Source organism: Marmota monax, unplaced genomic scaffold (assembly GCF_021218885.2).
Source record: "Marmota monax isolate L192 unplaced genomic scaffold, Marmota_monax_Labrador192_F-V1.1 WCK01_AAM20220418_F8-fsc00037, whole genome shotgun sequence".
Taxonomy (NCBI): domain Eukaryota; kingdom Metazoa; phylum Chordata; class Mammalia; order Rodentia; family Sciuridae; genus Marmota; species Marmota monax.
Genome location: NW_026693245.1, coordinates 9,353,552 through 9,381,449, shown reverse-complemented (window position 1 = coordinate 9,381,449; position 27,898 = coordinate 9,353,552). Strand labels below are relative to the sequence as shown.

Here is a 27,898-nt window from a genome sequence, read left to right as displayed (position 1 = left end):
CTTGTCAAATTAATAAATGAATGGATTAATGAATACTTCATTTATCTCACTGCTATATAATATTTATAAGCCCCACACCTACCTTGAGAGTCTGCACAAGACCAAATCACTGGTTCAGTGATTCCCAAAAGCTCATTGAGTAACAGTTTTCATCAGTCCTTAGGAAAAAATGTGTATGTAAATTCATCAGTTGCCATTCTATGTTGCTCTTCCTTTTTTGATGTTAAAAAAATTTTTATTTTATAAAATTGTAGTAAGAGCAGATAGTAATTGGGTGAGTGTGGGGGTAGGATATTTTCTTTATGTTAGGAGGAATTTGGTGGCTAAAAACTCTGGTGTGTGTGTTCTGACTTAGCAAAATAAAAAGTTAGACATTTTTAAATCAGTCATAAAGCACCCAACTGTATTTTTTCATAATTGTGTAGTCTGTGAAATCCCAACTCTTTCTCATATGGTTTCATACTTGCTAATTCAAGGACTCAACTGGATTATAAGGCCCAGGAAAAAGCTCAACTAAAATTATGCATATTTAAGGTAACCACAAGTTTAACATATGTATAATGTATTTTCTGGTGTTTTGTTCTGCTTTCATCTTGTTTTGTTTTTGCATTGCTGGGGATTCAACCGGAGCTTGGTGCATGCTAGGGAAACATTCTGCCTCTGAGTTATACTCCCAAACCTAGTGTGTTTTCTGACAAAGCAAAACCAACATTATATTATATATAGCCTATAAGATATAGAATCCATCTCATAGAAAGTAAGGTCAATGTATTGATCAGAATGTACTTATTCAGTTCTAGACACCATCATTTTGACAAGGTTGACACAAGCTGGAGTGATTTTGAAGTGAAAAGTTGGTCTAAACAAAATCTAGAAATTGCATCAGATAACGAAGAATGGTACTCACTATGGATTTTTATTTTTAAGAATGTGTTAGTATAAGCATGATGGCTAAGAACTTTGGTATGAAAAAAAAAAAGGCAGTACATTTATTCAGTTTCAGTCAGCTCAGGCTGCCATAACAAATTACCATAGACTAGGCAGCTTGAAACAAAATCAAAAATTTATTTTTCATAGTTTGGAAGCTGGGAAGTTAAACATCAATGTGCCAGCTAATTTGGTTTCTGGTAGCTCTCTTCATGGTTTGCAGACGCCCATGCTTTCTTGTATTCTCATATGGCCTTTCCTAAGAACTCTCTCTCTCTCTCTCTCTCTCTCTCTCTCTCTCTCTCTCTCTCTCTCTCTCTCTCCTTAAAGGCCACTAATTGTATTGGATTTGGACCCCAACATTGTGACCTCTTTTATCTTAATTACTGCCCCAAAGCTCTGTCTCCAAATACAGTCATACTGCAGGTTAGGACCCCTAAATCTTGAGGGAGGGGAGGAATGCAGTGCAGTCCATAGATTGGTCTATGGATTTCTACAAGTGAATGTATTGAGAAACACATTGAGAGTCACTGTAAGAAAACATCCTAGCTAAAGTCATTCAACAATAAAAGTAATTCCCCACCCCACCCCCCATGTTGTCTGTGGCTTCCCTTCTCTCAGGGATCTTGAAGGAGGAAACTCCAACAATGAATGGAAGTTTAGAACTGAAGACTGTTAGGATCTCTTCAGCTCAAAAAGTCTACCATATTTATCTTTTTATATTCACCCAGAATTGTCCTTATCCTGAAAGATTAGAACCATATGTGGTTATTTTGGCATGAGAATAAAGTCTAGTAAAAGGCTTTAAAAAACAAAGTTCAAACAATTTTGGATTAACTAAAATTTCACAATTCTTGGTTTTGCAAAGAGCCATGAGAAGCCTATGATTCTAATCAGGATTGTGCTTGGGTTTGTGATTTTGTGTGGGGTTGGGAGGAAGTGGTTAAGTAAATTCTTTTTTTTTTTTTTAAAGAGAGAGCGAGAGGGGGGGGAGAGAGAGAGAAAGAGAGAGAAGTTTATTATTTATTTTTTAGTTATCAGTGGACACAACATCTTTGTTTTGTATGTGGTGCTGAGGATTGAACCCGGGCCGCACGCATGCCAGGCGAGCGCGCTACCACTTGAGCCACATCCCCAGCCCAAGTAAATTCTTAAACAGCATCCCAAACACTGCTTGCTATCAGTTTCTTAAGAAAGACCTTCAAAGAGAGTAGGTCTGATTCCATGAATAAGATTAGAAAATGTCTAATATGTAAGATCATTATAAACCTAGTGTTAGGTAAACTTTAGGCAGAAAAAAATCCAAGAAAAAGAAACTAGATTCAGAAAGAAAAACAGGATTTATTTTTACACTTTTCTTCAAGAAATGACATGACCCCCTACTAAAACTTCCAGATGTTGTTAATTTTCAACAAAAACTTTTAGTTCTAGATGAACCAGAAATATTTGGCAACCAACACCATTTATTAATTCTGAACTCTGGATCAAAGTTTTAAAAAATGGTATCTAAGCTTATATACAAAATGTTTCATATTTTTACAAAAAAATGTTTTTCAATGAACATAAGACAGAAAAATGAGTCAGATGTAATGGATGCCCTACTGTTTAGTAAAATGAATTATACTAATAAGAATATTCAGATAAAAGAATATCCAAGACTACATTTATGAAGAGTGTAGTTTCCATACAGATTAAAAGCAACCCTCTAATACACATCAGTCAGTATCCAACAATATTAAATATAGCTGATAAGGATCTCTCTCTCTCCCTCTGCCCCATTAACATCTTAGGGCATAAGACAGAGAAGAGAGTTGGAATCACACATTTTATTGATGAATCCTAATTCACAAGCCTGTGTTCACTTGTAGAAAAGGTCCTTGACTTGAATTCAAATCTCCTTGTGGTAAGGTCATGTCATCTATATGTTAAAATAACCAGGATACCTTTTTAAATTCTAATTTGTTTTATATATATATGACAGAAGAATGCATTACAGTTCATATGACACATATAGAGCACAATTTTTTCCTATCTCTTAACCAGGGATACTTTTGAGAGTGAAGGGGAACATAATTACACTGGCTTAATAGGCATAAGCAGGAACTATGCCAGGCAAACCAGAACATTTGGTTGCCATGTCTATAAGACACTCTGTGGTTGATACCCTAATACATTCCACCCCAATGGATAATTTTAAGATAATGGTGCTCAAGGCTTGGTCCTAGAATAGCAGAACCAGTATCACATGGCTTCAACTTGTTTGAAATGCAAATTCCAACCCCAGATCTACTGAATCAGAAACTGAAACAGGGCCAGACAGCAATGGTGTTTTTCCAAGTCCTCCAGGTGATGCCAGTGAGACTAATATTTGAGACCCATTGGTAGAAGCCAGTCATATTCCATTTCCTTGATCAGTGTTGGATTTGGGAACAGACCCACCTGTGGGAAGCCACCCATGAGCTACTTGAGGGGTCTTTACTGAGCTATGGAGGCTGAGGTTTTTCCTTGGGAACTATCCCTGCTTTCCCGTGTGTGTCAGACTTCCCAAAGCATCAGATCTCTGTCTTTGCTCTAATAGTGAGACAGCTCCGGAGTTGGGTGAAACCCATTGGGAACTGGACATCCCACCCCCTACCTTATTTGGCAAAGAATATTCCTTGGAAAACCTTTGATGTCCCCCCCGCCCCGCCCCGCCATATAAATAAAGCAAGCATAGGCTCCATCTCTCTCTTTCCAATGTGGAAGCTGGATCCCTAAGATCAGAGAGCCGTCCTGCCCCTGCTTTCTAAAATTACTTCCTGTGTCCTGTGGTTTCTTTGCTGTTTTGTCTTTCTTAGCTTCTATTTCACAGCCAGACCACTCCACCAAGAGGGATCCCAATTCCAACACCTGCGCGGGATGCGAGCAAGACAGAACTAAAGCCAGTTTGAGTCAATGAAATACAAAGACAGGCTAGTTTAGATTTTCTGAAATCAAATCTCTCTCTTGTGAGATATGAACAAGGGAGCAGATTATGTGACTTTTATGACCCTTTTAGGATCTGGCTTTTTTTTTATTATTATTGTAGACAGACACAATACCTTTTTTAATTTTATTTATTTTTATGTGGTGCGGAGGACAGAACCCAGTGCCTCACCATGCTAGGAAGGTGCTCTACCACTGAGCTACAGACCCAGTCCCAGGACCTGGCTCTTTAATGACACTGCCTGGCATCGGAGTCAAGCAATCCAAAGCTTATCCTACCTCGGGGTGATGTGAAAAAATTAATTCGTTTCATCCATTTCTGTTCCAAGTAGCTGAAATCATTAACACACCAGCACTCATTCCCACTCATTTTGAATGTGTTATGTTTTCCCACAATGTCACCTTCTCCTAAATTTCTTCCTTCAGTTCCTATCCCTTTTCATTTAGTCAAATCTGACCCATCTCCAATTTACCTCCTCATTCATAAAAGTCACACTAACTGCCCTGCCCCAAATTGTCTCCCCATCTTTGAAATTCAGTTTCGCACACTTTCTAAAGCACCAATCTGTTTCCATCACAGACTACCTTCCACTACTGTTTTTCATGTCTAAGTACCTCATCATGTGTATTGCCTGGTACCTGGCCTTGAACATGGCACTCCACAGATGCTCAGAAAATGTTTGCTATAGATAGTGAGTCCACTGGTCTATGGAGATGAGGGGTATGGTGGGCTACCAATTGCTGCCTCTCTTACCAACTGTCCTATTCCCCAGGTCACAGATGTTCTTTGGCTATAACCACCTTACCAAATCCTGCCTTAATTACAAGTCCGATCCTACCGTGGCCTGCCTAGAGTCAGGCAACTTTATGACATCTGTTAGCCAGAATCTCTAGGAGAAAAAGTTTTCTACTCTCCTTTTCTTTCCTCAGCAGAAAGATGTAGGTTACCAGATAAATGGTTAGTTGACTCCACCAAACAGGACACTACTGCAGAAGGTCTCTAGGATGAATAGAAAAAGGAGTTGCCAGGCCAACATCACTACCTAACCCCCTTCTATCTGCTCCTTTCAGAAACTGTATGCCACCAATGGAATTGTGTTTGGTGACAGGAAGCTGAGAGCAAGGATGTACATGAGCTGAATGTTGCAGTGTAGCTTAGTGTTTGAGGATGTGGGTTTTAGAATCAGACTATCTGGATTTGATGGGTGGAAGCTGCTATCAATACTGTAATCTTGGGCAATTTCTTTGATTTCTCTGACCCTCAGTTTCATTATCTGCAAAATGAGGATAACAATCATACCTACCTCATATTCTAATATGAGAAATGAGTAAGATCATGTATGTAAAACACTTACCTTATGCCTAGAACATAGTAAGTACTCAATCAATAGTTGCTATTGTTAGTGACCCAACCTCTCTGTGGTTCAGTGCTGGCTTTGTTCCTGGACTTTGTAGGAGGTAAAGGGCCTTGCACTTCCCTACTGCATTAGTCAACCTTCCATTACTGTAATAAAATAGCTGAGCTAGTCAACATAATCAATGAAAAGGCTTATTGGCTCACGGTTTCAGAGGTTTCAGTCCACGGTCACTTGGCCCTGTTGCTTTGGGCTTGTGGTTGGATGCAACATAATGGCAAGAGAATGTGGCAGGGGAGGTTTGTTCACCTAGACAGCCAGGAAGCAAAATAAAATAAAAACAGGAACAGGCTAGGGTCCCAATATCTCCTCCAAAGGCATTCCCCAGTGATATAGCTTCCTTCCACTAGGCCCCATCTCCTAAAGGCTCTACCACTCCTAATAGCACCACAGGATGGGGATCTTCAATACATGGGCCTTCAGAGGACATTCCAGATCCAAACCATAGTAAGTGCTGAAAAGCAAGGCAGTTAAGAGAGAGTGAAGAGAGGAAACTGGGGTCTCAAGTGCAGCTGGATTAGAGAGCAGGCTTTGCCCTGGCTTTGTAACTGCCCAGCAAATGTGATTTAGCATCTGGATAAAAAAAATTGCCAATACCCTCCCTAGGACATGATTCTCTTTAGCGCCATCTCCCTTACCCACCATCCTCTCATGGATAATCACACACAAAACTAGGAAATTCTGAGGTTGATATTAATCCTTGCATTTTCCCAGCACTTTAGGGTTTAGAAATCCTTTTTCTGTCTCTTCTCTCATTTGGCTCTCATGCTGTCTTTGCACAATAGCTAGGAACAGTCCATTATACCAATTAGAAAAGTGAAATTTAGAGTGATTATATGATTCACCAAAGACTGCATGGTGTGGAAGTTACAGAGCCAGGGCTCAAACAGAGCTGTTGGAACTCTTAGTCATTAGTCTGCCCCCTCACAATCCTGATGCTCTGAGCACAGAATGAAGTTTCCCAAGAAAGGCATAATGTGTACATTCCAAATAGAGTATTATTCAGCCAAATTGTGCATTTGTGAAAAACTTAGCTCCCCATCCAGGACCATTTGTTAATGTTCAAGTACTTGTATGGTGCCTAAGAAACAAAAATGGATAGGCCTTTCAGTTAATTATACGAAAGGGTTTGTGTCATGCCTTAATCTTAACTAGTAACCAAGTCCTATTTAATTTGAGTGTTTGCCTAGCCTTTATCTTTTACCTTTGTTCAAACCAAATGTTTCATATTTGACTGTATATGGTTCTTTTGCTCCCTTCACATTTAAAGAAAGAACCTGAAATGCTTATAAAAGTTGAACAAAGAGGAAGAGATCAAATGGAAATATTTAGAGAACTGGGGTTAAAACTCAGTGTGAATTCACTGTTTTATTTTTGCTGTTTTTGTTTGTTTTTAAAAAGGGATTGGAAGTGCTTGTTTGAAGTAGAATCTTACAAGTGTGGATAATGTTGGAATAGTTAATCCTTGTGTAGAATTTTTATTTTAAAATTGGCTAAGAACTAAAGACATGGCCATTGAGGAAACAGCCTTCTTCTCTCTGTCACCCATACTCACTAACTGGAAACAGTGAAAGAGCCTGGGTTTCAGGGTCTTGTAGGCCTTACCTAGAACATGAGTCTAATATTTCTCAGCTCTGTGATCTTGAGCAAGTTCCCTAGTCTCTTTGAGCTTTGAGCTTTGATTTCATCTGTAATATGGGAGAGTGGAACTAAATTTCCAATTGGTGAAAAGATTACATTATGTAATTTAAGTAAAATACCTGATGCTTAATGGGTGATTGATAAATGGTATGTATTACTTCTTATCCTAAGCAATTAATAAGCAATGTTTTCTTTATTTATTTCTTTGGTTTTGTTGGTTTGTTTGTTTATTCCAATACTGGGGATTGAATTCAGGAGTGCTTTGCCACTGAGCTACATCCTCAGTCCCTTTTAAAATTATTTTTTATTTTGAGACAGGATATCTCTAAGTTGCCAAAGCTGGCCTGAACTTGTGATCCTCCTGCCTCAGCCCTCACAAGTAACTGAGATTATAGGCATGAGCCACTGCACCCAACTCCAGGGCAGTTTTAATGGTGTCCTCTGCTTCTTTATGTGAGAAAGGCTCAAGAACAATATCAGACTCATTAGTTGCCTTGAAGAAGATAAATATTTTGGTTAGTACAGTGTCTACTGTTAATCATTAGGTTCAACCTGACTGTTCTAATTTGAATAAATACAAATGAATTTGAACCCACAGATTTAGGATCTGAAACATTCTGATCAAAATCTAAAGAAAATGTCCTTCTTACCAAAGAAAATTACAACCAAGATGAAAAACACATCTGATAGAGATACTACTGTATTTCTTCAGAAACCCATGCCAGCATGTGCTGAGGGTTTTCAGGACCCTGCGATGGTGGCTCCCTCCCCTCATAATCTCCATAATTCTAATTAATCCCCTCCCTTTTGGGGGGTCTTTTTACCCAAGCTAGAAGGTTTCTCTGGTCACATGGGAGTATGTGTTGATATCCAATATTTTTCTATTGGAAATTGGTGCTGATGGGGCAAAGTGGGTGCAATCAGCTATGAAGATGAATTGACCATAGGAGATGATCAACAGGACAAGAACACCCTCTCTCCTCACAAAACATGCCCCAGATGCCATGAAGAAAGGGGGCTTGAAGCTGTCTATAGGAGAGTGGTAGGAAACAGTCAACATGCTCTCCCACTATTCTACTGCTGATATCTGCATCTATGGAATCTATTGGGAGATTAAATTGAGCTAATTAAGGATGTTTAAACTCTCAGAGCTTTAGCTTCTCTAAATGTAAAATAGGAATGACAACACCTTTCACACTGGTTTGTTACTATTAATTGGGGGATATCAGGAGCCTAATGAATGCATGCAAGAAAGGGTAACAAATATGATTTTACTCGTTATTTAGGAATTGAAAATTTGTCTCTAATCAGAGGAAGAAGCATGACTTATTCTTACTTGGAAAAAAATATCTTTTTTATTTGAAATAAAAATCACAACCTATGGTTTACAGTTTTCTGCATTTAGGTTGAACCACTGAGTCCATCTACAGACACTAAAGGGGTTTAGAGTAGTAAGCAGTTTCTCTTAATACCAGGACTTGGGATATAGCTCAGTTGGTAGAGTGCTTGCCTCACATATACAAGGCCTTGGGTTTGATCCCCAGCAACACACACACACACACACACACACACACACATAGTAACACCACACAAGAGCTTTGATTCATTCTTTCATTCCTGTTTCACCTCCATGCATGCAGAAAAAGGGCATACAAGGAAGATCAGTGTCTAGAACAGCTGTTTTCATTTTTCCCTTTACTTGCACAATTGAAAGTATGGGTTGCCTTGAACATCACTGAGAAATTTTATACAAGACCTCTGAGACAATTCCCCAGTGAGTCAACACTTAGGAAAACATGTAGTTTTATGCTCCAGTGCCATGTACCTGAAAGCAAGTTTTCAGAATCTAGTTGACCCTTTGCTTAAGTCTTCTCATGAGCCCAGGCAGCAGGAATCAGATTAAAGATGCAGACAATCTTTATAATAAGCTGAACTTTCTTATTTATGACAATCTTAGCAGATTTAAAAAGACATAGATTTGGGAAAGACAAAAACTTTATGTCGGTATTTCAATATATTTTAGTAAAGTATTTGTTCCAGAATATTTTTTCCCTCTCTCTCTCTGCACTTCTCACTCACCAATCTCCTCAGCCCCCATTGTTTAAGAGAAAAAAAGACAATACTAGCAGAGAATAAAGGCACCAAACTCTTCACTTTCAAGTTAAAAAATCTTGGTCTAGGTGTAAGACGGGAATATTTGGGAAGTTTGTTTGCTGACCTGTCTTAAAATGCTCCTACCATTAATATCAATCTCCCACCCCAACCCCAGAGAGGTAAAGACTTTTCAAAGTAGGGAGGGCAAAGGTAGAGAAATGTAAACTAGAGAACTGTGTAGGTAGTGAAGATCTAAGAAAGGTCTTCCTTTACTTTGAAGTCAGCTCCAAGGTAGGGAGGCTCTTAAGAATGTTGGGGATCCCTTGACATCTGGAACCCTGGGAGGCAGCAGCCAGGAAGACATTTTCTAGAACACAGTACTGTAACAGTAGTAGGGAATGATGGCCATATAGAGTGCCCCAGGTAGGGAAAGCCTGAGCAGCCCCTCTGAATCTCTAGCAACCCAAAGAAGCACAGAGAGCTAAATTGACCTATGCCCTCTGAAATAGCAAAGAACTTGGCAGACAAAGGCCAGAGGAGTCTTATAATCCTATCTGTGGGACACAAAAGTGAAAGTGGTATGAAATAGACATGCAAAACCCAGGTGAGGCTAAGGACATCTCTATGGATACCTAATGAGGAGGTAACAACTGAGGACCACTTGGAGCTATTGTCCGGCTCGGCTCCACAGATGTCGGGGCACATCACAGCTGAGAACAGAATCCCTCTCCTATGGACTTAAATATTACCTTACTCCAGGGAAAAGGAGGGAAAGGAGAAAATCCTGAAATTAGTGGACTTAAATCTGAAATCATTGAGGAAACACAGAATTAATTTATTTCATTTTCTGTCAGATAGGCTAGGGTCTTCAAATAGAAATTAAAGTTGGTTTTCTTTTCTTTTAGGACAATATGAGCATCTATGCTCATATTATAGCTGATAGATATAAATAGCAGAAAAGGAAAGGTATACTGGGAGAGTTTGAGGCAGCCACAAAAAACAGTGGCCAAGATTCAAGAGGTGTGGGGCTCAGAACTTGTGAGCCTCCAGGTCCCTAGAAAACTACTCCAACTGTCTCTTAAGGCTCTGTGGTTTCTTATTTGGTTTCTCTCTCCTTCCTCTTCCTCCTCCTCCTTTACCTCCTCCTCCTCTTTCTTCCCCACCCTCTAGTCCAGCTTGAGCTCCAACACACCCAACTCCTCTACCACAAGCAAATGGCTAGCCTCCTTCAATAAGTTACCAAGAGATCCAGGAGAAATATAGAGGCAGACACAGTGGTGCACACCTATAATCCCAGCTACTTGGGAGAATGAGAAAAAAAGATAGCAAGTTTGAGACCAGCCTAGGCAATTTAGTGAGCCCCTGTCTCAAAATGAGATATAAGAGGATGGGGATGCAACTCAGTGGTGAAGACTTTGGGTTTAATATGTGTACCCTGCCAGAAAGAGAGAGAGAGAGAGAGAGAGAGAGAGAGAGAGAGAGAGAGAGAGAGAGAGAAATATTAAAATTTCTTTTTAATTTTAGTTTTTTTGGGTGTTTTGTTTGTAGTTTTAAGGTACACCTTTGATTATGGTTTCCAACAAAGGGTGAATCTGATTAGCCATGGGTCTGAAATTCCTAAGAGCTAAGGCCTTACACAAGTAGAGGAAAGGAATGTGTAAATTTTGCATTATAGCTAGAGCTCTATACAACCAAATCCCAAAGTGAATTCAATGTCTTCTTCCTTGACAAAGTGCTTTACTCCTTTTCACCATCCACCAACTTGTCCATCTCTAATGTTTCTCTGACCTCATTCCTGATTGCAACAATGACCAAAGGAAACTAAAATAACACATACACATTGGATCTTTCCTCTGATCTTTTGCCAGTTACCTGCAAGTTTATCTCATTTCAGCCTTTCAGAAGCCTGAAATGCATGCAGTATGACTAACCATTTTATAGGTGAGCAATCTGAAACTCAAAGATACTGTCAATTACCTAAGAACACACAGTTGATCAGCAGTGATTGAGCCAGGCTTTAATCTCAGATCTGCCATACATAATTTGCTCACTATTCCACTGTTAAGCCCTGTCCATTCTATCTCCCAGGCATCGTGAGACCCACCACCTTTCTAGAAGTAGGAGCTTCTCTATTTCAAGCCTTCATTAGCCCAACCACAGACCTTTGAAGAAACCTAGACTCATTTCCTCCAGTCTCCTCCTCCTCCAGTTCATCTTCCATAGTGTTAACAGAAGTTTCTTTCTGAAGCCCAAGTCTGTTCACAGCAGTTTCCTACTTTAAAAACATGAAGTCCAAACTCCCTATGTAGCATGGCATCTAAGGAAGGACTCCACTTCTTGTCCCATTAATTTCTCATCCCTAGCCACCTTGTTCTTCTCTCATCAGACCTCTTCATCATGCTTTGTCCTTTCACATTCCAGCTGCTTCCTCTTGCTGTTGCATCTGCCTAGAGCTACCTCCCTCTATTTTCTCAATTACTGAGTCCCTATTCATCTTTCATGAGCCCAAGTCACACCTACACTAGAAAGCATCTTTAAATCTCTCCAGGCAAAAGTAATTTGTCTTCTGAACTACCATACACTTTATTCACCTGGCCAAAATAGCCTTCATGATATTGTGTATGTAGAGCAAGACTAACCTGTAGAACAAGGAATTTTTTCCAGTCTACGATTTTACCTGGTGTATTAGTCCATTGTGTTGCTGTAACAGAATATCTGGTTCTGAATATTTTATAAAGAAAAGAGGTTTATTAAGCTCCTAGTCTTGAGGTTGAAAATCCAAGATCAAATTGTTCCATCTGTTTGCCTCTGATAAGAGCCCCCTGACTTCATCACAACATGCTGAGAAGCAGAAAGGAAAATAGTCATGTGCACAAGAAGCCTATTTGGGGTAGGCCCCTATGCATAGGATGGGTCTACCACTATAATAATACTTTTTTAATGAGACCAGCATTAATTCTTCAGAGGCAGTATACCCTTAACCTAATTACCTTCCATTAGGCCCCACCTCTTAAAAGTGGTAGCCCACCTCTCAACATCACTCCAATGGTGACCAAGCTTTCAGCATATGAATTTGGGGGTGACATACTCAAGCCATACTCAAACTATAGCACTTGATTTCCCTCATTCCTTTTTTACTCTGTGGTCTAGAAGTCTCCACCTCTTCAGTTCCTTTTCTAATGTAAAAAGCCACTCTCTTGGAATCATTGCATTTGCTGTGACTTTCTCATGAACTAATACAGACTTCTGGGAGGAAATTTCTTAGATGAGCAAGTTAAGTGAAGAAAATGAAGCAGGCAATGATAGGCCCAAGGAACAGCATAAGCTGACTTTTCTTGGCATAGAAACAGGAAAACAATATGTTGGATGCTAGCCTAGGAACCATTAGCAAATAGGTAATATGAGGGCCTGGAGTTGGAGGTCCTGTTAGGAGATAAGGTTGGTGGCAGAGGTGAAGTAGTGGAAGACTTTCATGACATACAAAAGGGCTCAGGTGATGGGATAGCACTGATAGATCTTCAAGAAGAGTAAGATGATCATATTTTCAGCATTTGTGCATGATAAATTTGACAGTTTTACTCTGGTTATAGTGCTCCTAATAAAACATAGACTTACAACAAACATTTGAATGTATTTTACAATTTTCAAGTTGGGAATTTGGGCAGGGTTCAGTGTGACGATCCTTCCGTCCTATGTGGCATTGATTGGGGTCAATTGGCAATATTTACCTGGTGGCTGACCTGATATCAAAGTTCCAAGATGGTTTTACTTACATTTCTGGTACCTGGGCAGGTACAAAGAAAGGCAGGAATCAGCTAAACCACTCTCCTTTTTCATGTAGTCTCAGCCCTGTCCAGGTAGTCTCACAAGTTAGTTGGACTGATTACATGGTGGCTCAGGACTCCCAGGGAGCAAGGTGAAAGTTCACCTTGAAGGAAAGGACCCTGATTGGCAGAGATTCGCTTTCTCTGTCCTCCTTTGATCTATGTACTACTGAACCTGTCCAATTTCAAGAAAAAGGGAAATAGACCTCAACTATCCATAGAAGAAAACTGAAGAATTTGTGGCCATCTTTAATTCACCAGAGTGTGAGGATGTATAAGTGGAGGTAGAAGGAAGCCACAGAGCTCTTATAAAGTCTAGTCCCAATAAAGAAAAGAAAGAAAGAAAGAAAGAAAGAAAGAAAGAAAGAAAGAAAGAAAGAAAGAAAGGAAAAGAAAAGAAATTGAAAAACAAGAAAGTCCAGTTCCAGAAGCATTCATGTGTGAATGCTCCCAGGAGATTCTCTTAATACCTTCCTCACAGCACTATGACATTGCTATAATTGTTCATTTAATTCATCTATTTCATTAGACTTTTAAATCCTCAAGGACAATACCTGTGTATTCCTTATATCATATTTTAGTGTAGGCCCATAGTTGATGCTCAAATGTTTATTGAGTGAACAAATTGAATAAATTGGAATAGGTAAGATTCTCTTAATTTCTGGGATTCAGGACAATTTGTCTCCTGCTTGATATAATTTCCTTCTCCAGATCCAGATCTTATTGACTTAAGAAAAGTTTTATTTGAATGTGTAAAATTCATATTAGTCATGACTATTTGTGTGAAGAACTTTCAAACTTTGCCCACTGTATTAGTTCTCTATTATTGCTGCATAACAAGTTCCTGCAATCTTAGCAGCTTTAAAAAGCACACAATGATTGTCTTACAGTTTCTTTAGCCCAGGAGACTAGATATGGCTAAGCTGGGTTCTCTGCTTCAAGTCTTACAAGGTGCAATAAAATTGCTTTCTGGGGATGTTGTCTCACCCGAGGCTTGAGTGGGGATGAATCTGACTCTGTTCCTTGAGGTTATGGACTTCAATTTCTTGATAGCTGTATGTAGACAGAGGCTGCTGAACTTTAGTTTAATCCATGGCTGTCTCCATACAGAACCTCACAGCATGAAAGTTTTCTTCATTAAACACAGCAAGAATCTCTCTTCAAGAGAGAGATTCAGTTCTTTTTCAAGATGGCAGAATAGAGAAGCTCACTTTCTTGGCTGCTCCATGGTGTGAAACCAAGAAAGCAAATAGGCAGCTTCTCAGCAAGGTGGTTGAAAATTGGCGGGGAGGTGACTTTACTGGGATTTAATACTGAACATTCAAAGCATATTAGGGACTCAGGAGGTTGGATGTAATAAAATAAGAAAGAAATCCCAGGCGCCACCACTGCCCCTGTTGCCAGGAGCACCAGCCAGAGCAGTCCCTCTACGAGCAAATCGGAGGGATAAGGGAATCAAAGGAATCCACATATTTAGAAGGCCTGAGGCATGTCTGGGTATGGAGAGATCAGAGACCAAACACACTGCCCAGCTGAACTGAAAAATGTGCTGCACAATATCGTTGTGCAGGAAAGAAATTACGTCTCTACTGGTTGCCTGTGGAGGAAGAAGAACAAACTATTTTGCAGCTGTGGAGCAGGGGCAGCTGCTAGAGGAGTTGATTCCTGGAAAACCTAAATTTGGCCCAAAATACAAGCCTGGAAAAATACACACCACACAAGGTAGAGTGTGCCTAAAGACCAGGAGAAAATCAAACATGGAGAGGGGACTACAGAGGGGAATACTGGACATGGAAACCCACCAAGCTCCACCCCTCATACTCCAATCTGGCCGCTTTGCAGGGCCAGCTTAGAGAGACATCTGGACAGGAATTCAGAAGTGGGGTGGGGCAGGGCAGGAGAGATTGAGTTTGGAGACTGAACTAGGTAACTGGGGTTGGCAGGTGATGGAGGGGACTAAGAATTGGTTCCCCACTGCATGAGTGGAACCCAGGGGAGATCCCTGGGGTGCCGTCTTCCAGCATGGACCAGAAACTGCTGGGACCTGGAGGTGTTCTAATTTAAAATCTTCAGACCAATTGCTATTAAATGAAGAACCTGGACCTACCTAAGCCTCAACCCTTCCTTCAGGAATTCCACCTGTGAGACTTCCTCTTACACCTGAGCAACCCCACTTTGAGGGTGGAGCAGGCACCATACTCTAGGCCACCCCCACAACACCACTACTGACAAGGGAAGCTGAGAATCTTTTGACCTCCAACAGAAACAATTCTTTAACCTTTTATCAATATCATTTTTAAATTTTAATTATTTTTCTTTTCTCTGTTTAATTGCAACTTAAATGATTCATGGACACATACACATACTAATATTTAGTTTTTTTCTAGCATTTGAAGTCAGTTATTTTTCATGGATCAGTATTTTGAGGACTAGGATGTTTAATTACTGTATTTGATTATTCTTCTATTTTTATACTTTAAAAAACCTAAACTTTATATATTTTTCCTCTCACTTATCTGTTTTCCTTGATTCTCTTTCTCTCTTTTCTTCTGATAACAGCCAGTCTCTATTGTTATCTCTTTCAATCTTCCTTTTATTATTATTATTATTATTATTTTATTATTATTATTATTATTATTATTATTATTATTATTATTTTGTACAAGGGATTGAATCTAGGGGCATTTAACCACTGAGCCATATTCCCAGCTTTTTATTTAATTGTAAATTCTAAAGCTTAATTTTGCTAAGTTTTTTTTTTATGTTTTATTTTGAGACATAGTCTCATTAAGTTGCTTAGTGTCTTGCTAAGCTTCTGAGGCTGGCTTTGAACTTGAAATCCTCCTGCCTCAGCTTCCAAAGCTGCTGAGTTTATAGGTGTACACCACAGTGCCTGGATATTTTTTTCAATTTTTTACTTCTATTCTCTCTCCTCTTTCCCATAATCATCACACCCTACATCACTTCTGAGCTCTCCCCGTCCACCATTTGAAATTGTGAACCCTTTTGCAAATTCATTATTATTATTTGGGGCAGTAGCTGATCATATCACTTCCGTTTATTAAGACAATTAATACTTAAGATATCATAGCAGGAACTATTTGGTTTATGCTGTATATTATTTGCATTGGTTGTTGTTAGTATTTATGTCTCCCCCTAAATGGTGAGGTACTGGAAACTGTCAGGTTACTATAAGTCTACAAGATAGAAACTCTACTGTCTCAGATCCATACTGTTAGATGGGTATGCATAGAAAAAGTAAGGGAAAGAATTGTCCCAAACAAACCAAGATACTTCAAAATCCACTGAAACTACAACAGAAGAAATATCAGAGACGGAGTTTAAAATGTTTTATTTAAGTTGAAAATATAAAAACTGAAATCATAGAGAAAACGCAAGAAGTGAAAAATCACTTCAATAAAGAAAGAGAGATTCTGAAAAAAATAATCAGCCAGAAAGCCTTGAAATGAAGGAATCAATAAAGCAAATTATGAATTCATTGGAAAGCATCACCATCAGACTAGACTACTTGGAAGTCAGAGTTTCAGGCAATAAAAACAAAATATATAATCTTGAATATAAAGTTGACCATGGAGAAAAGATTTCAAGAAATCATGACCAGAACTTTCAAGAAATATGGGATAACATGAAAAGACCTAATTTAAGATTTATGCAGATAAATAAAGACTCAGAGTTACAAACCAAAGGAATGCACAATCATTTCAATGAAATAATATCTGAAAATTCCCCAAACCTTAAGAATGAAGTGGAAAATCAAATACAAGATGCATTCAGGACCCAGAATATACAAAATTATAACAGACCCACATCAAGCAAGGCAAATTATCATGAAAATGCCTAAGAAACAGAATAAGGAGAGAACAGATCCCATATAGAGAAAAATCAATCTGGATCTCAGCTGATTTCTCAACCCAGACTTTCAAAGCTAGGAGGTCTTGGAATAATATACACCAGGCTTTGAAAGAAAATGGAAGCCAGCCAAGAATACTCTACCTGGCAAAATTAAGCTTCAGAATTGATGATTAAATAAAAACCTTCCAGATAAACAAAAGTTAAAAGAATTCACAACTAGAAAGCCTGCTCTACAAAACAAACTCAATAAAATATTTCATGAAGAAGAAATTAAAAATAAAAGTAAAAACCAGCAAAGGGAGGATCTACACTAGAAGACCAGTAAATCAACAGAGAAACTAATTAAAATTAAAAACAAGAAATAAATTAAAATGACAGTTTTGTCAATAATTCAGATTGGATTAAAAAACAAAACCCAACGATATACTGTCTCCAAAAAACTTACCTCATGGGCAAACACACCCAAAGACAGAATGTAAAAAGATGAGAAAAAACATATTATTCACATAGATCGTGTAAACAAGCAGGGATTTCTATCTTCATTTAAGATAAAGTGGACTTCCAAAGTTAATCAGGGGGCTGGGGTTATAGACCAGTGGCAGAGCACTTGTCTAGCATGTACGAGGCACTGGGTTTGACCCTTAGCACCACATAAAAATAAATAAAGGCATTCTGTCCATCTACAACTACAAAAAAAAGTAATAAAAGTTAATCAGAAGGGAGCAAGAAGGTCATTTCATGTACTTAAAGGAATTATACATCAATGAAACATAACAATTATAAATATTTATGCCCCAAACACAATGGAATATATATATATATATATATATATATATATATATATATATACACATATGTGTGTGTGTGTGTGTGTGTGTGTGTATATATATATATATATATATATATATATATATATATATATATATATATATCAAACAAACCCTTCTCAATTTCAAGAACAAAATAGACCACAACATAATAATCCTGGGGACTTTAACACACCTCTCTCACTACTGAATATATCCTCCAAACAAAAACTAAACAAAGAAACTATAGAACTAAATAATGCAATCAATAATTTAGATTTAACAGACATATATAGAATATTTCATCCATCAACTACCAAATGCACTTTCTTCTCAGCAGCACACGGACCCTTCTTAAAATGAGATCATATCTTACGCTACAAAGTAACTCTTAGCAAATATGAAAAAAAAATAGAGATAATACCCTGCATTGTATCAGATCATAATGGAATGAAATTAAAAATCAATAATAAAATTTAAAAAATAGAAGGTACTCTAACACCTGAGACTAAATAATATGCTATTGAATGATCAATGGATAGCAGAAGAAATCAGGGATGAAATAAAAAAATACTTTGAGATAAATGAGAATAATTACACAACATATCAAAATCTCTGGGACACTATGAAGGCAGTTCTAAAAAGAAAGTTCATTGAGTTCATTCACTAAAAGAATAGAAAGTCATTAAATAAATAACCTAACATTACATCTCAAAACCCTAGAAAAACGAGGAACAAATCAATGCCAAAAGTGGTAGAAGACAGAAAATAATTGAAATCAGAACTGAAATCAATAAAATTGAAACAAATTTCAAAAAAATCAATGAAACCAAGGTTGGTTCTTTGAAAAAATAAATAAAATTGATAAGCCCTTAGCCAAGCTAGTGAAGAGAAAAAGAAAGAAAACTCAAATTACTAAAATTTGTGATGAAAAAGGAAATATGACCACAGACACTACTGAAATACAAACATTAATCAGAAACTATTTTGTAAATCTATACTACAATTAAAGGGAACAATCACAAAGTCATCAACAAATTTCTAGAGACATGTGACCTACTGAAATTGAATCAGGAGGACGTAGAAAATTTAAGCAGATCAAAATTTCCAGCAGTGAAATTGAAGACACCACAAAAGCCTACCAACAAGGAAAAGCCCAGGACCAGACATATTCTCAGCCAATTTCTACCAGACCTTCAAATAAGCACTTACACCAATGCTCCTCAAATTATTCCATGAAAAACAAAAGGAGGGAACCCTTCGAAACTCATTCTATTAAGCTAGTATCACCCTGATACCAAAACCAGACTAAGTCACATCAAGGAAACAAAACTTCATCCCAATATCCTTGATGAACATAGATACAAACATTCTTCATAAAATACTGGCAAATTGCATACAAAAACATATTTTTAAAAATAGTGCACTATGATTGAGAGGGGTTCATCCTAGGTATGCAAAGTTTATTTGACATACAAAAATCAATAAACATAATTCATCACATCAATAGACTTAAAGACAAGAATCACATGATTATCTTAGTAGATGAAGAAAAAGAATTTGTCAAAATACAGCAACCACTCATGTTCAAAACACTAAAAAAAAAAAAAAAAAAAAAACTAGGGATAGTAGGAACATACCTCAACATTGTAAAAGCTACATATGCTAAACCCAAAGCCAAAACATCATTCTAAATGGAGAAAAATTGAAAGCATTTCCTCTAAAAACTGGAACAAGACAAGGATGCCCTCTTTAAGCATTTCTATTCAACATAGTCCTTAAAACTCCAGCCAAAGAAATCAGGCAAGATAAAAATATTAAAGGAATACAAATAGGAAAAGAACTGCTTGAACTATCCCTATTTGCCAGCAACATCATTCTATATTTAGAAGATCCAAAAATCTCCACAAGAAAACTTCTAGAATTCATAAATTAATTGAGCAAAGTAGCAGGATATAAAATTAGTACCCATAAATCAATTGCATTCCTATACATTAATGATAAAGATAAATTAGAAAAACTATCTCATTTGCAATAGCCTCAAAAAAAAAGTACTTGGGAATGAATCTAACAAAAGAGGTGAAAAAACTTCTACAATAAAAACTACAGCACACTAAAGAAAGAAATTGAGGAAGACATTAGAAGATGGAAAGATCTCCCATTTGGGGGGGTAGACAGAATTAATATGGTCAAAATGGTCATACTACAAAAGCACTATAGAGATTTAATGCAATTCTTATTAAAATTCCAATGGCATTCTTAATAGTAATAGAAAAAGCAGTCACAAATTCATTTAGAAAAATAAGAGGCCCAGAATATCCAAAGCAGTCCTTAGCAGAAGAAGTAAAGCAGGAGGCATCACAATACCAGACCTTAAATTATACTACAAAGCTATAGTAGCAAAATGGCATGATATTGGCACCAAAACAGACATGAAGACCAATGGAAAAGAATAGAAGACAGAAAGACAAACCCACATAAATACAGTTATCTCATACTAAACAAAGATGCCATAAACATACATTGGAGAAAAGATAGCCTTTTCAACAAATTGTGTTGGGAAAACAGGAAATCCCTATGTAACAGAATGAAATTTGACCCCTCTCACCCTGCACAAAACTCATCTCAAAGTGTATTAAGGGCCTAGGCATTAGACCAGAGATCGTGCACCTGAGAAGAAAATGTAGGCTCAAATCTCCATCATGTTGGCTTAGGAACCAAATTCCTCAACAAGACTCCTAAAATGCAACAAGCAAAATCAAGAATCAATAAATGGGCTGGTATCAAATTAAAAACCTTCACAGCAAAGGAAACAATTAAGAACATGAAGAGAAAGCCTACAGAATGGAAGAAACACTTTGCCACTTGCAACCTTAGATAGAGCATTAATCTTCAGGATGTATAAAGAACTCAAAACACTTTAACACTAAAAATAAATAAATAAGTAACCCACTAAATAAAGGGGCAAAGGAACAGAAAAGGCACTTCACAGAAGAAGAAATACAAATGGTCCACAAATATATGAAAAAAAATGTTGAACATCTCTAGCAATTAGAGAAATGCTAATTAAAACTACACTGAGATTCCATCTCACTCCAGTCAGAATGGCAATTATCAAGTATACAAGTAACAACAGATGTTGGCGAGAATGTGGGGGAAAACGTTCACTCATACATTGCTGGTGGGACTGCAAATTGGTGCAACCACTCTGGAAAGCAGTATGGAGATTCCTCAGCAAACTTGGAATGGAATCACATTTGTCCCTATTATTTCATTTCTTGGTATATACCCAAAGGACTTAAATCAGCATACTACAGTGACACAGCCACATCAATGTCTATAGAAGTTCAATTCACAATAGCTAAGCTATGGAACCAACCTAAGTGCCCTTCAACAGATGAATGGATAAAGAAAGTATGGTATATACACACAATGGAATATTCCTCAGCCATAAAGAATGATGAAATTATGGCATTTGCCAGTAAATGAATGAAACTGGAGACTATCATGCTAAGTGAAATTAGCCAATCCCAAAGAAACAAAGGCCAAATATTCTATCTGATATGTGGATGCTAATACACAATAAGGGGAAGGAAGCATAGAAGTTCATTGGATTAGACAAAGGAAAATGAAGGAAAGCGGGGGGAAGGGGGATGATAATAGCTAAGACAGTAGAATGAACAGACATAACTTTCCTGTGTTCATGTATGAATACACAACCAGTTTAACTCCACATCATGCTCAATCATGAAATGGGATCCTAATTAGAATAAGTTACACTTCATGTACATACTCTACTGTATTGTATATCTAAAAGGAACAAATAAAAAAATTTTAAAAAGACAATCATCACAATGTTGTATAACAACATGTGATGAGCCCACAACATGGCAGACTGATTGATTAGTTGATTGATTGATTTTAGTACTGGGAAATGAACCTAGGGGTGCTTTACTTCTGAGTCATATTCCCAGCCCTTTTTATTATTTAGTGATGGGATCTGGCTAAATTTCTGAGTCTGGCCTTGAACTTGTGATCTTCCTGCCTTAGCCTCCCAAATCGCTGGGATTACTGACATATGCCACCATGCTTGGCACAGTTTCGTTTTTCAAAAACCACAAGGAGTAAAAGACACTAGCAAAATGAGCACTTAGATCTTAAATAACCTAATCATGCATATCCCTTCACACTTAAGGTGTGGAAATCACACTAGGAACACCAAGAAGCCAAAGGCCACAAGTTCACTGTAAAGTCTGTCATTAACTTTTACATCAAAGTAGTAATTACCAACCATCATTTGACTTGAGAGCTAGAATAGCTTTTTTCCAGGTTCATTTGACTCTGACATTAAATTTAATTCCTTATTTATTGATCATAGAAGATTGACATACCCTGAAATTCTAAGAAAAATCAGAGCAGACAATTTTTTGCAAATTCTGGTCTTCTCAGGAAGTATATTAATTTAATTTTTGACTTTTCAATGACCACTGTCATCATGTTCCCTTAAGGAGCTCAAAATCCTTTGGCCTAAGCCATTATTTAACACAATCTATACTGTCTCTTTATCCAAATTCTATGTAGGAGATTGGGAATCCTTATCTATACAAGCCCACAAAATAATTTCTATTTAAATTCATGTTGATATTTTTTTACCCCTTTGGTTTTAGCATTAAATGTCAGTCTTGGAGCCAATGAATCTCTTTTGTAACTGCAGAATATCCTCTCCAGGAAGATAAGTGAAAGGAGAGTAAACCAAGGAAAGTGCTAGCCTCTCAAACTCCCCAGAATGGGATTCTGAAGCAAGTCTGAGCCATTCTGAAGTTGCAGTCCCAAATACCTGATTACCTTATCCTATGCACACATCTGGAAATAGAATTCTCCTAACTACACGTCCACCCTGGCCTTTCATTCCCAAAGCCAATCTTCTGTGTGAAAAAGGGTGTCGCATGATCATTGTCCAGCCCATGGCCATTTGACAGTGTTTCCCAGAGGTCCAGAGAACTGAGAAGAGAGACCCCTTCCTCTTCAATCTGCACCCATGAACAATCTTTATACAGAGCAGCACTTAATTTATTTCAAACTCTTGCTCTATTGTAGTTGTTCATTTAAAATGAAATAAAATAAGCAAAACTGGAAGGGAACTGGAGGGATCTTTTAAGTACTGGTTATGTTCTTTCTTCATCTGGACACCAGTTATCAGAGTATATCCAGTTTGTGAAAAAATTTCAAGCTATACTTTTATAATACATTGATTTTTCTTAATACATATTAGTCATTGATAAATTTGTTAAATGATAGTCATAATGTTTATTAGTTTTATTGTCATGAAATGAACATTGCCTGTTTTCAAACTTAGAAATTTAGTTATAGCTTGATTTAAATTCTTATTATTTCTAAAGCTCCTTTTATCAAATGGATTACAATGTAATCAATCTGCTTCATTTTGAGATTTATATTGAAGTAGCTACTTTTCATTTATGAATTTGATGCTGTTATCTTACAAAGGCTTTAAGATATACAAAGTAGTTGTCCCCAACTCACTATTGAGTTAATATTTAATTTTTTATTTCTAGAATATTTTATGCTAATAATGTAAAATATAAATCAGAATTGAATTTAATAGGAAGAGGAGCAAAAACATATAGGATGAATTTCTATAAGAAAAGGGACCTTTCTTCTTCCAAAGCAGAGGGCAAAAAGAGAAAAACAATAAATATACATAATAATTGAATTCTAAGTTGTAGAAAACTCAAAGATGCTCAGAAAATGATAGTCTTGATTTCTCTGAGGAATAATGAAACAAGGTTCTGTATCAAGAATAAATGTCTGGCCAGGCATGCACACCTGTAATCCCAGCGGCTTGGGAGGGAGACTGAGGCAAGGGGATCACAAGTTCAAAGCCAGTCTCAGCAAGGGGGAGGCACTCAGCAACTCAATGAGACCCTGTCTCTAAAAAAATACAAAATAGGGCTGGGGATGTGGCTCAGTTTTTGAGTGGCCCCAAGTTCAACCCCTGGTACAGAAGAAGAAGAAGAGGAGGGGGGCGGAGAGGGGGGAAAGGGGGAAGGGGGGAGGGGGAACAACAACAACAAATGTCTGGGTGGGGCTAATAGTTCAAGGAAAAGAGAAATAGGAAACAGACTGATAAGGTAAACATGGCTGAAAGTCAAGGGAACTGAAGATACTAGTGAAAGTGCAGTTAAAACAGTTGGCAAAAGGGTTCTCATTACTTAGAAGATAAGAGAAGGTAGGAAATAACTGATAAGCTATAAGAACAAAGACTGGAAGTCACACTGAGGACAAATTCAGTGGGAGTGAGCACAAAGGGAGGCAGAGGGATAGGTGGCTATGGATACGAATAAGGAAACAATCAAAACTTCTGAAGGTAATTTCATTCAATGACTATGTTGAAGGTGTGGCTCTATCTATTGGTTGCTTCTATACAGTGAAGTTGAGCGCTAGAAAAGAAAAGGATGAGAAATTGTGAGGTCAAGAAGCTGATTAATTATCATAGATGCTGAAATCATTAGATTGACACAAGACATGTGGTTAGGTCCAGGAATGACACAGTTTCAGAAATACAACTAGGCCCAGACAAGAAAGTAGATGGATGCCTGTTCAGGGCCAGGTTTAGGTAAATAGAAAGGCAGGCAGAAATGGAGAACTTGCCACCTGCCATTTTTTCACATTTACCTTTGCATTTTGATAGAGTTTTCTTTCTTTCTTTTTTCCTCTCTCTCCCCACCAGGAAAACCATTATTATCAAAGCAATATTTGGTATGAACAAGATGCCACAACTATTTTTTAAAAGGTGCACATTGCAATTTTTGATGGGTGTTTTATTGTTCTTTCTTCTTATTGGTGCATTCTAATTATACACAACAGTGAAATTATTACATATCCATATGTGTACATTATAACAGCATTATTTGATCAATTTCATACCCTTTTCCCTTCCTGCCCCCATCCCTTTCATCTTCTCTACTGGTCTCACTTCTATTTTCATGAGATCCCCCAACCTCAAAACACACATAAACATACACACTTACACATTTTTTTCCTTTCTAGCTTTCACATGAGAGAAAACATCTGACCTTAGACTTCATGAGTTTGGCTTATGTCACTTAGCATGATGTTCTATAGTTCCATCCATTTACCAGCAAATGACATAATTTCATTTTTCTTTTATTGCTGAACAAAACTCCATAATGTATATCTACCACATTTTCTTTATCCATTTCATCTACTGATGAACACCTAGGCTAGTTTCCTTAACTGGCTATTGTGAATTGTGCTGCTATAAACATAGGTATGCTTTTAGTATGCTGACTTTAATTCTTTAGAATAAATACCAAATACTGGTATAGTTGGGTCATATGGTAGTTCCATTCCTAGTCTTTGAATAAACTTCATATGATTTCCATAGTGGTTATACTAATCTACATCCCCTCCAACTATGTGTTTCTTTTCCCACACATCGTCTTCAGATTTTGTTGTTTGGATATTTTATTTTATTGTACTAGGTATTGAACCCAAGAGCACTTTACCATTGAGCTACATCCCCAGCCTTTTTTAAATTTTGAGACAGGGTCTTACTAAGTTGGTTAGGGTCTAAGTTGCTGAGCCTGGCTTCAAACCTGTAATCTTCCTGCCTCAGCCACCTGAGTTGCTGGGATTATAGGCATGCACCACCCTGCCTGGTGTAGTTTGTATTCTTGATGGCTGTTATTTCAATGGAAAAAGATAAAATCTCAGGGTAGTTTTGATTTGCATTTACCTAATTGCTAAAGATATTGAACATTGTTTCATATATTTGTTGGCCATTTGTTATTTCTTCTAAAATGTATCTGTAGTTCATTTGCCCACTTATTGATTGGCTCTGTGTGTGTGTGTGTGTGTGTGTGTGCGCCGCAGTCTGGCTGGGCACAATTCAGGAGCCACTTATCAAGCAGAAATGAACTTTATTTTTAGAACACACGTCACACCACACAAGCTCTTCAGGAATGCCCTCAGAGCCCAACTGCCACCACCGGCTTCCCCAAGCCTCTCAACCCCCAGCCCCCCCCTTGAGGCCGATTGGCTGGGTTGTGTGGGTGGAGCCAAAAAAGTCCCCCAATGAGCAGCTCCGTGGTCTGAAAGGGCGGGGAAACAGCCCAATGAGCACCACCAAAGAGGAGCCAATCAGCTGGCAGCTAGAAGTTTGCTGGCAGCTGGAAGTTTGCTGGAGCCCCTTTGGCTGTGGCTCTCAACCTGTGTGTGTGTGTGTGTGTGTGTGTGTGTGTGTGTGTGTGTAGCTCTTTATGTATTCTGGATTTATCCTCTGTCAGAAAAGTTGCTAGCAAAGATTTTCTCCCATTCTGTAGTTTCTCTCTTCACACTTGTTTCCTTTGCTGTGATGCCATCCAATTTGTTAATTCTTGGTTCTATTTGATGCCATCAAAATTGTTAATTCTTGGTATTATTTCCTGAACTTTAGGAGGTCCTATTGAGGAAATCATTGCCTGTGGCTACATGTTGGAGTGTTTACCCTATGTTTTCTTCTTGCTGTTAGAAAATTTCTGTTCTAATTCCTAAGTATTTGATCCATTTTGAATTGACTTTTGCAGGGTGAGAGACAGGGATCTAGTCTCATTCTTCTACATATAGATAACCAGTTTTCCCAGTACCATGGGTGTAAAAGGCTGTCTTTTCTCCAGTTTATGTTTCTGGCACCTTTGTCAAGGATCAGATGACTGTATCTGTGTGGTTTGTCTCTGTGTCTTCTATTCCATTCCATTTAACAGGGCTTTCTAATGATAAATTCTTATCTGAAGGTAGTCATTTCAGGGCCAATACTTTATAGAGGTGTCTGCAAAGTCATATAAGTCCAGCAGAGTAGATGTTTCCTGCTGTCTTGTTGTTCTGAAAATTCTCTTTAATATTGATTCGTAATTTTAACCTAGGTCTTTAGCCACCCACACAAAATGTGAGTTTCTTGGCAGCAGGGCCTAAGCTAAATCAATATTTTAAAAACCCACAAAAGAACCTCACTTTTCCAACCAGTGCACCAAGGTAGGCTAGTGTGTGGTTGTGTATTGATCCCCTTCTATCCACCCCAAACCCTGAGAAATATCATTTTCAACATATGCCATGATAAAAAAAAATATTGGGAAGCATTAACACAGAAAGCAGAGAAAAATGATAACAGCTGATATTTATTGAGCACTTACCATGTGCCAGGCACTTCATGTATTTTAATCATGTTTATTTTTTGAACAAACCTATTAGCTTGTTACCATTATCCTCATTTTGCAGATGAAGAAATTGAAAATTCTTGCCCAATCTCAGAGATAAGAAGCAGCAGCACCAGGATTCAAATTTAGACAGTCTGATAACAGCTTAATCACTATATATTGTCTCTAAATGTTTGCTAGCTCTTTGTAAATTTTCCAAATTTTTATAGTTTATCGTAGAATAAACACACCTATAAAGGGCAAAGCTAGAATATAATCCGGACTCCTTCTGCAGGTTAGATATAAGACTATAAGGAGCAGCAAGAGATTAGTACTTGAGTTGCAGTATCATTCTCAAGTTTACCTGAGACTCCTTTAATAGATACATGTCACTGTTTTTTAAAAATTATTTATTCAGCAACTAAGATATCATGATTTGATGTTTAATTCCATCTGAATTCTCAGCATAATGAATAACTTTAGTAATTGTTAATTCAGGGGTGTAATTTGTTCATTAAACCATTATTGTCTTTCTATGGCCTGCCATTCTTCCAAGGTAGATACTGATGTTGTATTTCTTTACAGACACACCCCTTATCTTTTAAGCTTCTCATCTTGCTTTGGAAAAAAATATGTGTATCAGCGTGAGCCTTTAGATTCATTTTCCAGGCAGCAGGGTCAGGGAGTAGGGGTGAATTCATTGAAATTGGTTTTTACTCGGTGTTTCTTTTTATCACAGAATGGGAGGAACAAACCGCAAAAAACACTTAATTTCTTGGCAGGTTACCAGTTCTGGGATTCACTGATTAATCATACCCAAACTCATTTACTAACTTAAAAAGAAAAAAAAAAAACTATACCGTGGCAAGGTTCGTTTACAAGACTTGGACAGACGCCGCCACCACAACCCGCGGCAATCTCCTGTTCAGTCACTGCCACCAAACCCTTCACAGTCCCCAAGGCGCTCCCACGCCTCCCCGGTCCGCTAGGGAGCAAGGCAGTCCCTCGCGGCTCTGAGTCCCTCGGGAAAGGCCACCAAGGGAGGCCGAAGGCACCGTGGTGAGACGGCAGGGTGGGAGGCGCGGGCAGCACCGCGCCTCCAGTTCATGACCCCGTTATTCCACGGGAAAATGGAACATTCT

General features: G+C 37.9%; 1 protein-coding gene across 1 annotated transcript in view; it reads left to right on the top strand.

Annotated features, from left to right (window-relative positions):
- Positions 1–27,898, top strand: part of Il6st (interleukin 6 cytokine family signal transducer) — a 106,005-nt gene that overhangs the window by 31,533 nt on the left and 46,574 nt on the right. The window lies entirely within an intron of this gene.